Genomic DNA, 12,416 nt, shown 5'->3' on the forward strand with positions numbered 1-12,416 from the left:
GAGTGTTGAGACATACGTTGGTAGGTTATAGGTGGAAACATAAGGATTAAGAAAATAGGCTTGTGGAACAAGGTGGGGGAGGAGAACGGAACCAAATAAGGGAGGGATGATGGGCATTGGAACCAGGAGGGGGAGAAGATGGGAAAGGGGAACCTGTGCTGCATCCACAATTTGCTGCAATTTCTTGCAGTCTTGGATGGAGCTGTTCCCAAACCAAGCTGTGATGTATCCTGATAAAATGCTTTCTATGGTGCATTTTCATTATCCATTGGGTCTGGTTCCATTTGCAATTTTATGAGTAGTATTATACTTTTGCAGTCGTAACTATGTGTTCTTTTGAAATTGAATCTCAATTAAATTAGCCATGATTTAAAACTGTTAATCTTTCTCGAACCTTGATGTTAAACAGTCTAGACTGATGGAATAGAATTTCCTTCCTACCAGTTAACTGTCCATAACAGTGAGTCTTGAAGTGCTCCTTTGGCTCAGTGGCTAACATTTATGCCTCTGAATCATAAGTTATGGCTTCAAGTCAGTTGTCAGAAATTATTGGCAGAAAGAGAGGATTGTATTCACAGAATGATTTCCACACCCTTAAACCGATAGTAACGTGCCTGAGACACATTATTTCATTTTTGAACAAATTATCTCATTAGGGAAATTCAGTGTTTAGTTTGTAAGTCCTGATGTCCCACACAGGAATATGTCAAATGACCAATTAGAATATTGGTTATTGGTCAAATCTTAAATTTAAACATCTTCCCCTGATTATTATACACATCTGAAGTAGGAATCAGCTGCTCAGCCCATTGACTCAGACTGATTTGATTGTAACCTCATATCCTGCCCACAACCTTGCTTATCTAGAGCCTATCTTCCCCTTGTCTTAAAATATTCAGAGGCTATGTCCTTCGAGGAAGAGAATGCCAAAGAGAAATAGTCCCCTTTTCTCTGCCTTGAATGGATGACTCTTTTTAAACAATGATTGCTGGAGATTTAATAGGAATCTGAGGTGTAACTTTTTCACACAAAGGGTTGTAGTTGTATGGAGCGAGCTGCTGGAGGAGGTAGTCGTGGCAGGGACTATCACAATGTTTAAGAAGCAATTAGGCAGCTACATGGACAGATTTAGGCAAGATATGGGCCTGGATTGGAGGGATATTGGTCAAACGCTGGCAAGTGGGACTAGTGCAGGTGGGAGTTTGGCTGATGTGGGCAAGTTGGGCCGAAGGGCCTGTTTCTACACTGTGTGACTCTATGTCTCTAGATTGTGATTTGCCCACAAAAGAAAACATCTTCCCTACACCAATATTGTCAATTCCCCTTAGGATCCTCCACTGCATTTGAATGCAGCACAAGATTAGTGTTGCATTTTTGCAAATATCATCCTTCAATTGAAACATTGAAACTAAGGCCCAATCTTCATGTTCAGTTTTATATTAAACCAGACTAAATGGGACCCGTTGGGTCCCATGTTCACACGGGAGGCCTGGTCCCCCAACGCAATACTCCACCTATCCGCCAATTCCAATATTGGTGGCCAGTGGGTGGTGGGGGGAGCTTTCTGGAGTGCTAGTATGGGTGTTATGGGCTGAAGGGACTGGTTTCCAAAAGGTTAGTATGGACATTGTGGGCCAAATGGACTCTTGGGGTGGCAGCTCAGTCACTCAAGCCTGATGTGCTGGCAGCTCACTCACGGCTGGTGGGCTGACAGTTGACTCAAGGCTATTCCTTGAAATTCCATTTCAAGCAGGGTGCAAGTCCACCAAATTCAAATGCAGTTTCATACCACTCCATACAGGGTGCAAGTCCACCAAACCCAAGTGCAATTTCATACCAATTCAAGCAGGGTGCAAGTCCACCAAACTCAAGTGCAGTTTCCTAAGGCCACCAAACTCAAGTGCAGTTTCCTACCACTTCAAGCAGGGTGCAGGACCACCAAATGCAAGTGCAGTTTCATGCCACTTCAAGCAGGGTGCAGGGCCACCAAATGCAAGTGCAGTTTGATACCATTTCAAGCAGGGTAAAACCACCATTAAACCACACAAAACACCACATAAACACCACACTAACAGTTCAGTAGACATACAGTGTGTTCAGTTGATTCACAGCTCAGACAGTCGTGACCTCTCCCTCCCCCATCTTGCAGAGACTGAGCCACACCCACACTTCCGGGTTTTATAATCCCTCCCCCCTCCCACCAGAAGGGGCGTGGCCTTCATGGCGAGATTGACACGAGAGCGATTCTCAACATTTTTTTAAACACTAATAACACTTTTATATTTCATTGATGGGAAGAATCCTCTGCACCTGAAATCACAGCCGTAAATGGTAGCGTTTTATCTAAAATCAATATGCAGTGCAAACAGGAAGTTGTCAAGTTTCGACCTTTAATCATTTGCCATTTCGAACCAACCACCACCAACAACCATTTGCAGTGCTTTATTTCAAACCAACCACCATTTGCAGTGTTTTATTTCAAACCAACAACCATTTGCAGTGCTTTATTTCAAACCAACCACCATTTGCTGTACTTTATTTCAATCCAACCACCACCAACAACCATTTGCTGTGCTTAATTTCAAACCAACCACCCCCAATCACCATTTACTGTGCTTTATTTCAAACCAACCACCACCAACAACCATTTGATTTGCTTTATTTCAAACCAACCACATTTTCATTTTCAAACCACTTTAAGGGCACTCAAGTTCAGTAAAACCACACTTTAGTAGACATGTGTTCAGTGTTATTCACAGCTGAGACTGAGAGACATGACCCTCTTGCTCCCCCATCTTGCAGAAACTGAGGTACTCAACACTTCCGGGTTTCATAGTCCCTCCAGAAGGGGCGTGGCCTTCAAGAGAGAGAATCTCAACATTTTTTAAACACTGATAATTCTTTTATTTTTAATCGATGGGAAAAATCCTCTTGTCCTGCACAGCGGAGGGGGACTCTGAGTAAGATGGCCAAAAATCACGGCCGTAAATGGCAGCGATCTAAAATCAATATACAGAACACCAGGAAGTGGTCAAGATCAGACTTTTAGATATTTCATGATCTTAATATTAATCCACCTATGACAGGCAGAAACGAGATAGCAGAAAAAAGATATAATTATGAGGAATATGTCACTATGATTCCCCGCATGACCATTGTCTCTTAATACAGTAGGATATACTAGGCATCTATGTGTCTTGCCTTGTGCTGTGAGAGATTAAATGCAAGTCAAATGGGAGTGTGATATATCTGCTATTTGCTGGGGTTGGGCAACTAGTCAGTGAAGGTGAGGTGGAAATGGAAGGCCCTTTAAAACACTCTTTATATCAATGGTGGAAAGGTTTCCACTCCAGCCCATCAAGAAAGTATTTACCTCTTCCAGTTACTGAACTTCCCCCAAGTTCCAGTCAGCTCTTCCTCACCTCTGCTGCTCTGGCCAAACATCCTTTCTCAATTGAATGCTGTATGCAATTTTTTTTAATTCCTGTCACATTGGACCAAAGGCAATGAAAATAACAATAATATTGAGGGATTGAATCAGTCCTGCGATTACAATAGTAAAAACAGTATTAAAAAAATCCACAAATCTGTGTCAAGATAGAAAATATAAGTGTATATCGGGGCCTAAAGCCCTGTCCCACTGTACGAGTTCATTCAAGAGCTCTCCCAAGTTTTAAAAAAAATCAAACTCGTGGTAAGCACGTAGAATGAACGTAGCGGGTACGTTGGAGCTCGGGGACTTCTCTTAGCGGCTCGTAACGCTAACGGCAGGTACTCGGGAAACGCCATAAGCTCAGGAAGACTCGTGAAGATTTTTCAACATGTTGAAAAATGTCCACGAGAGCCCTGAGTACCTGCGAGCGGCCATTGCTGTAAATCTCTGAGTTCGAATCAGGGCAAACTCGGGAGAACTCTTGAATTAACTCGTACAGTGGGACAGGGCTAAAACTGAACTGGTGTTTGACAGTGGACTGAAACCACTTGACTATACATTGCAAACAGGAAATGATGACGACAAGAGAAAGTAACAATTAAGTGGACTTGCCAAAGTACAGCCCACTTGGAGCAGAAATAATGCCTCTATTGAACAATAACCATAGCAGTTACTCCTGTTAAATTATTTGTGAAATGTTAGACTATTTGCGACAAATTGGTTCATTTCCCCCTTTCGTGAGCTGAATGGTGACAGAAGTTTCAGTTCAGCTGTACTTGAGAAATGTTACATGGGCACTTTATAGTTCATGTCAAGTAGGAGCAGTTATAATTGAGTTATGGGTGTGAGACATATTATGATTAAAGATCACAAAGTGTTAAGCTGTACTGTTTTCTCATATATCAATTTCCCTATTGCATATCCCAGTAAATGTCCACCTCTGTATCACGTTTCCAGCATCTGCAGTTCTTGTTCTACTTAAGCCAAATGTGGAGCAAAACATAAATTCTCCAAGATGCTAGTCCTTGCTGTTAAGGGACTCACTTGTCTTCCAGATTTGTGCTCTTACACCCAAAATATTATTTAATCTTTTATCTTTACAGATATGTATTTCCAGCAATTCCTTTTTTTAAATATATATATGTAAATCCACACTTAAGGGTGAAGTACTATAAATACTGATACAGTGAAGTACTGTAAATATGTGGCAGCGCTGGTGAATGGCTGTGGCTCGCCTGCAGTCCGTTTGTTTTTACTTTTTTGTGTTGTTTTTTTCGTCTTGTTTAGTTACGTTTTTGTTTTTTAGGTTTGTGTTATGTGTGGGGGGTTGAAACAGGGCTTGCTGTCTCTCCCTTCGGGGGAATGCGACTTTCTTGTTGTATCCCCCTTCTCTGCCCCCGTCTGCGCTGAGGCCTAATGGCGGAGCTGGCGACCTCGAGGCTCCGGAGGCAGAGCCTGTCAGGACTCGCCCTGGGCTCGCTCCCATGATGGTGGCCCGGCTCGAGGGTAACGGCGCTCCCGTGAGGGTCTGAGATGCTCCCGTGAGGGTGGCCCGGCTCGAGGGTAACGGCGCTTTCCCGTGAGGGCGGCCTGGCTCGAGGGTGGAACGGCGCTCACGTGAGGGTGTCCTGGCGCGGGGCTGAGACGCTCCCGTGAGGGCGGCCTGGCTCGAGGGTGGAACGGCGCTCACGTGAGAGCGACCCGGCTCGGGGCTGGAACGGTGCTCCGTGGGCTGAGACGGCGTTCTGGTGGCGGCGGCCTGAGTCTGGGGTTCGGCCATGGGCCAGTGGACGACATCGTCAACAGCTGCGTCCGCTGGACTGGAGGGCGGCAGCTTCGACCACCCCCGGGCCGCGGAGTTTGAACCAGCCCGTTCGCGGAGCTCGGTGAGCCGCGGGACTGACTTACCATCGCCCGGTGGGGTATCGCCTCAGCGCAGAGGGAGAAGAGGAGGGAAGAGACAGCAGCCCTGAGAATTTTTGCCTCCATCACAGTGAGGAGGTGCTTGGTGGACTCACTGTGGTGGATGTTAATTTGTGTTTACTGTCTGTTCTGTTGTTTATTATTGTATGTATGGCTGCAGGTAACGACATTTCGTTCAGACAGTAAGGTCTGAATGACAAATAAAGGTTCTAATTCTAATTCTAATAAGGCAGCATTTCAGTTGAAATGTAATCCAGGCCAAAAGGTTCAAGAAGGAACTGCCGAAGCTGGAAAATCGAAGGTAGACAAAAGGGTTGCCTAGTTCATTTGCTCCATAGATGCTGCCGCACCTGCTGAGTTTCTCCAGCACTTTTGTCTATCCAGGACAAAAGTATGGGATTGTTCTTCTCCATGGATACTCCCTGTCCTGTCCAGAATTTCCTGCCCTTTTCACTTTTATTTCAGATACTAGCATCTGAAATATTTTGATTACATATTATTAAAGAGAGATAATTCAGCTCTTTTAGAAGAGTCTATTTCAATACGACCCACTTAATCTGCAATCACTATTTTCCAAATGCTTCTGCACTTTAGGGTCCTACTAAATAAAACCCATTCCTATTTTAACCACACACTTTTATCCTACTAATATTCTACTTTAGTTAACATGGAATGAGGTGACAAGCAGCTGACTGTATGGATCCCACCTGCTACAATCTGTACTGTATCAGCCCAGCTCTACATGGGCTTGTGTCCAAGGCACTAAACTGCTGTTAACATGATGTATACACTAAGCTGGTAACCTGCCTTAAGACCAGTGGAATTCCTGCCGACAGGAGTTGGAGCGCATCCAACAGGAGTCAACAGGAGCTGGAGTCGTTCCAGCAGGAGACGCTGTCAATCCAAGAGTAATTGGAGTAATTCCAGCTGGAACTGGAGCTGAGGAACTCCGAAGTGAGATGGAGTCCTACCCCAGCAGGAGTCAAATTTCCATCTCAGAAGAATCCAAAGCTGTACCCAGGGAAGGAGTTGAGCCAAACACCTGATTGCAGAGGGTGCCACACCGAGAGCAGCGATTGAACATTTGAATGTGAGAAAAAAAGACACAGTGCTGGAGCAACTCAGCGGGCCGGGCAGTATCTCTGGAGAACCCGGATAGGTGATGTCTCGGGTCGGGACCGTTATTCAGGCTGATTGTGTGTGGGGGGAGTGGGGTGAGCTGAGAGGGAAGACAGGACAAATCCTGGCGAGTTATAGGTAGATACAGATGAGGGGAGGTTTGATAGGCAGGTGGGTTCACAAAGGCCAGAAATGAAAACATAAAAAGTTTAAGATTAGCATAGAAGAGGTGCAAATTGCGAATCCAGATGGGACACAAGGAAGAGAGGGTGGATCAGTGGGAGGAAGAGGTGTGAGGTTAGTTATTTAAAATGAGAGAATTCATTGTCCATATCTTTAGGCTGTAAGCTACTCAAGCAGAATACGAGGTGCTGTTTTTCCAGTTTGCATGTGGCCTCACTAGCAATGGAGAAGATCCAGGACAACAAGGTCAGTATGGGAATGGAGTTAAAATGGTTAACAGCTAGAAGATCCAGCAGGCCTAGACAGACCGAGCACTAAAGTTTGCTGAAATGGTTGGCTTACTCTCTAACAGTATGAACATTGAATCCTCCAAATTTAATTACCTTAACTAACCTTAAACCCTCCCCCCCCCCCCCCCCCCCCCCCCCCCCCCATTTCCCCTCCCCCTCCTTTTCCTGGACGTGCACTAATTTCTCCCCTCCCATCTATATTTCTTTATTTCTTCCTCTGGCTTCACGGATCGCACTTCTTCTCAAAGATCACAGAGCGGAGCAAGTTAGACCACTCCTGCAAAACCCTTTTTTTTGGTATTTTTATTAGAAGCAGTGTACAGTAGCATATGACATATACTGCGGCATATGACAAACATTTGGTGTATAACTTCTATTTTAAATTTAACAAGAAAAAGGTAGATCAAGAAAGAGAGAGAGCGAGAGAAGGAAAGAGTGATGTGTAAACGCCTAGAGTACCAGATGGGTAGTCCAGGGATGAACAAAGAATAGCCTGTAGAAAAATAGACAAAAGCCCATAAAATTGTTTTTTTTAAAAGAAAGAAAAGAAAAAAAAAAGAGAGAAGAAAAAGAAAACAAGAGATAAAAAAGGTACCCATGTGTAGGGATATACCTGCTTCATATCTTACCACACCCATCACCCAGTTTGTGAATCGGTTTATTTCCAGAGTTGTGTTGCACCATACTATACTTTTAATAAATCAATAAATGGAGACCATATTTTTAAAAATTGCTCTGATTTTCCTGCTAAGACGAGTCTCATATCATCTAGATTTAGCATCTCAGACATGCTTGTGATCCACATTTTAAGCGTTGGGGTGGATGCATTTTTCCAACTCCTGCAAAATCCAATGGACTGACGTGTAGTACGCAACGGAGCGTAACTTCCGCCATTTCAGTAAACCCGACCCGACTTCAGATATGCCTCTCGCAGTGTAATCAGCGTTGCTGGGGGAACAGTTTGTGTTTACTATGTTTATAGTATGTTTATAGTTTCTTTGCTTGGAGCCCTGCACACAGACTGCGTATCCAGCCCCCCGGTGCAACACTCACAGACTCTGCTACCAGAAGGTAGACTATTAAATCAATCCGGAGTTTAACACTGTCACTGTCACTACACAGACTCTACTAACCAGAAGACAAGTTATTGAGTCAGGGTGGAGTTTCAGTACACGGAACTCTGGTACCAGAATCCCACAGTAGGGATACCAGCCCCAGCGCTATCAGTCCATCTTCGACCTCTCTCGGCCAGTAACAACGTTTCCAATGGAATCGACACCTGCGGCAGTGACACCGATCCTGGCGCTCCCTGCACAAGATGCTGTTCCCAGCAGAGAGAAACTGTCCTCACTATAAAGGCAAACCCTCTCTGCCTCTCCGCTCACGCTTCACATTCGTAGCTCCGGGACAAGATGTGCGCAGAGAGGGGTAAACAAACACACGAGGAATCATCTCACTGGGGAGTGTGAGGTAACTCACAATGCATCTATGATCTTTGTCACAGAGAGCGGAGAGAGAGTGCGAGAGAGGAAGGGAGAGGGAGCAGGCAGGGAGGGAGGGAGAGAGAGAGGAAGGGAGGGAAGGGGAGGAAGTCGACAAGAGGGAGAGAGAGGGGGAAGAGAGGGCGGGGAGAAAGGGGAGAGAGAGGGAGGAGGGAGAGAGGAAGGGGGAGAAAGCGTAGAAAGGAGAGAGGGGACAGAGATGGGGAAGGAGAGAGGAGTGAGAAGGGAAGAGAAGGGAGAGGGAGGGAAGAATGGACAATAGGAAGAGGCGAAGGTGGACAGTGCGAGACAGAGGGTAGTGGAGAGAGGTCATGGAAAGAAAGAGGGGAGAAGGGGGGAAGAGCGAGGGAAAGGACGGTGTCAGAACGAGAGACAACAAGATAGAGGTTAAGGGAGATATTGGGGGAGAAGAGAGAGAGAACTGCGGGGACAAGCGGGTTAGAACGCAAGGCCGTGAGAGGAGAGAGATGGCAGATGGGTCTGGGAGAGGTAGACAGACGGAGAGACTGAAATGAAACGGAGAGATAAAGTAACGAGCGAGAGGGGGAGAGAGAGAGAGAGAGAGAGGGGGGGGAGGGGACGAAGTGGGGTTTTACACTAGAGGCTAAGAGGACAAAAAAAAAGACGATTTGTGTGGTACTTGGTAAAATAATAGCAATATGAAGATGCCATGACCAAAGCAAAGTTACTAGAGTGGAGAAAGAAGCTGGTTACGGAAATGGCGCTAAAGATTACCCATGACCTACTACGGCTTTTTCGTCGAGTGGACTATCTTGCTCCGCTCTAAGATCTTTGCTTCTTCTGTCCTTATCTCACACCTTTGTCTTTTCATCTTTGGCTTTTGTCCAATCAGCTGCTTATAATCACATGCCCCCCCCCCTTTACCTGTATCCACCTATCTTCTTTGTCCCGTTTTCAGCGCCATTGACAATAAATTATTGGCTGAATTTTACCTCTGTAACATTTTCTGCCCCAACCCTATCTGTCTTGATTCTCTTAATGTACAAAAATCAATTGATCTAGGTCTTGAATGTATGAGTCACATCCTCTCAAATCAAAACCAATCCTTTATGATGTAGGAAGTGCAGTACACTCTGGTCTACTTCAGATAGCGTTGTTATTTGTTGTTCTAAAATAATTTGTTCAATAAATTGAAATAAGCAACTTTGAATTAGATAGAGTGGAATATATAGTATATATATATCCATAATGTTTGGGACAAAGACCCATCATTTATTTATTTGCCTCTGTACTCCACAATTTGACATTTGTAATAGAAAAAAATCACAAGTGCACATTGTCAGATTTTATTAAAGGCCCTTTTTATACATTTTGGTTTCCCCATGTAGAAATTACAGCAGTGGTTATACATAGACCCCACATTTCAGGGCACCACAATGTTTGGGACACAGCAATGTCATGTAAATGAAAGTAGTCATGTTTAGTATTTTGTTGCATATCCTTTGCATGCAATGACTACTTGAAGTCTGTGATTCATGGACATCACCAGTTGCTGGGTGTCTTCTCTGGTGATGGCTCTGCCAGGCCTACATTTGCAGACATCTTTAGCTTATGCTTGTTTTTGGGGGCTAGTCCTCTTCAGCATATAAAAGGCATGCTCAATTGGGTTCAGATCGGGTGATTGACTTGGCCACTCGGAAATTAACCATTTTTTAGCTTTGAAAATCTCCTTTGTTGCTTTAGCAGTATGTTTGAGATCATTGGCTTGCTGTAGAAAGAACCGCCGGCCAATGAGTTTTGAGGCATTTGTTTGAACTTGAGCTGCTACCATTAGCAGTTGATTCATCAATGAAGATAAGTGAGCCAGTGCCTTCAGCAGCCATACATGCCCAGGCCATAACACCCCCACCACCGTGTTTCACAGATGAGGTAGTATGCTTTGGATCTTGGGCAAAAAAGATAAACATATTGATACATAGGGATCAGGATTACATTAATAACAGGTATAACCTAAATATAAGTCCAGTGTCAAAATACACATTGAGTGTAGACCACCCTGTCTCTATGTAAATAGAGTTAAGTGTTTAAAAGAGATCTTGTATATATAAAAAGATAAAAAGAAAAAAAAAGAGAAAAACAAAACACCCTAAACTAGAAAAAGAAGCAAAACAGAATCTGGACTGCAAAGAATTTCAACAATTTAAGTCCCTGACTGGTGCTTCCTGGGGTGCTGCTGGAGTGGTTGCTTGTGCACCCTTGGGTGCTGCTGGTGTAGTTACTTGTGCAACCTGGGGTGCTGCTGGAGTGGTTGCTTGTGCACCCTTGGGTGCTGCTGGTGTAGTTACTTGTGCAACCTGGGGTGTTGCTGGCGACGCTGCTGTTTCTCCCTGTAGTGCTGCTGTTGTGGTTACTTGGGCACCCTGGGGTGCTGTACCCTCAGCTAATTCTCCCCCTTCCGACGTTGCTGCTCCCGTTGCCAGCCCCTGCTGCTTGTCGCCCTGGCCGCTAGAGCCGGGCAGAAGCTGCTGGAACAGGCTGCCACCGCGCTTGAAACAGCGGGCGCTGCTAGTGGCCGCCGCTCCCCGCACAAACTAGCACTGCTGTTGGTACATGACCAGCGAGTTGGGCCTGAGCTGCCTCTCGGAGCTGGAGCGACGAACGGTCAGGCGGGAGCCCCAGCTGCCCGCTCTGCTAGGAGCTACCGGAGGCCAGGTAAGTCTCCGTGTTGCTGCTGGCCCCGCTGCTGCTGCCTTCCTCGGAGGCAGAGCTGTGCAAACCATTGGGCTCCACTTTGCACCCGCTCCCCGTCTTGTTCTTCTACTACTTGGCCTTGCCGGCAGCCAGTCTCTTCACGGCGCTCTGCCGACCCCGCCTGTCCCCCACCATTTGACTGCGGAGGTAGCCGGGACCTTTGGTCAGGAGCCTGAGCGGCAGAGAAACGCTCGGCTCGGGCGCAATCTCACTCGACATCTTACTTTGACCCAGCCAACGAGGACAAACACGTTTTCATGCCAGGGTGCCAGCAGTCGCCGAAAAAGTCGAGTCAGTGGGACAGGCCCTTTACAGTAACAGGCAATCAAATCAACACACAAAACATTTTCTAAAAAAAGGTTTGCTTTACTGCAAAAACTTACAATATTTTATTTGCAGTTTTTGCATGCTCCTTTATTACATTTTACATAACATTTAACAACAGTACAACTTGATTATTAAAACTAGGACAACATCAAATCTTGATTTAACAAAAACGTATACAACAATGACCACAATCACCCCATTCCACCCACTCATTACTCTTGACAACCAAAATTATTTCTGAAATATTGCTCATAAATTTGGTGCAAAAATGCTCCTAAATATGGCTCAGATGCACCAGAGAGCATTTAAAACGGGCTCTGGACCAGAGAGCATTTAAGCGGGCTCTGGACCCCGTGCTGTGCGCACATTATTTCATATAGGATTTTTGTAATCCGGTCATTCCACCACCCCCCACCCTTTTTTTTAAAAAGCTTCATAAGGGCCTGTCTTTATTATAGAGATAATTCTTCTGTCATCAGCTGTGGAGGTCTTCCTTGGCCTGCCAGTCCCTTTGCGATTAGTAAGCTCACCAGTGCTCTCTTTCTTCTCAATTATGTTCCAAACAGTTGATTTCGGTAAGCTGATGTTTTATTCTTGTTTCACAGTCTCATAATGGAATCTTTGACTTTCATTGGCACAACTTTGGTCCTCGTGTTGCTAAACAGCAATAAAAGTTTCCAAAGGTGATGGAAAGATTGGAGGAAAGACTAGGTGCTTAGAGCTCTCTTATACCTGCATTAAGCAGGCAATTAAACACGCCCGAGCAATTACAAACACCTGTGAAGCCGTGTGTCCCAAACATTATGATCAGGCTTATGTTACAATTGTACAAGAAGTTAGTGAGGCCACACTTGGAATACTGTGTTCCATTTTGGTCATCCTGCTAGAGGAAGGATTTCATTAACCTAGACAGAGTACAGTGAAGAT

The 12,416-nt window shown here is 45.1% G+C and overlaps 1 protein-coding gene across 1 annotated transcript in view; it reads left to right on the forward strand.

Annotated features, from left to right (window-relative positions):
• Nucleotides 1–12,416, forward strand: part of LOC129698082 (BEN domain-containing protein 4) — a 44,906-nt gene that overhangs the window by 18,402 nt on the left and 14,088 nt on the right. The gene's annotated exons all lie outside the window — the stretch shown is intronic.

This window comes from Leucoraja erinacea, chromosome 1 (assembly GCF_028641065.1).
Source record: "Leucoraja erinacea ecotype New England chromosome 1, Leri_hhj_1, whole genome shotgun sequence".
Lineage (NCBI taxonomy): Eukaryota > Metazoa > Chordata > Chondrichthyes > Rajiformes > Rajidae > Leucoraja > Leucoraja erinaceus.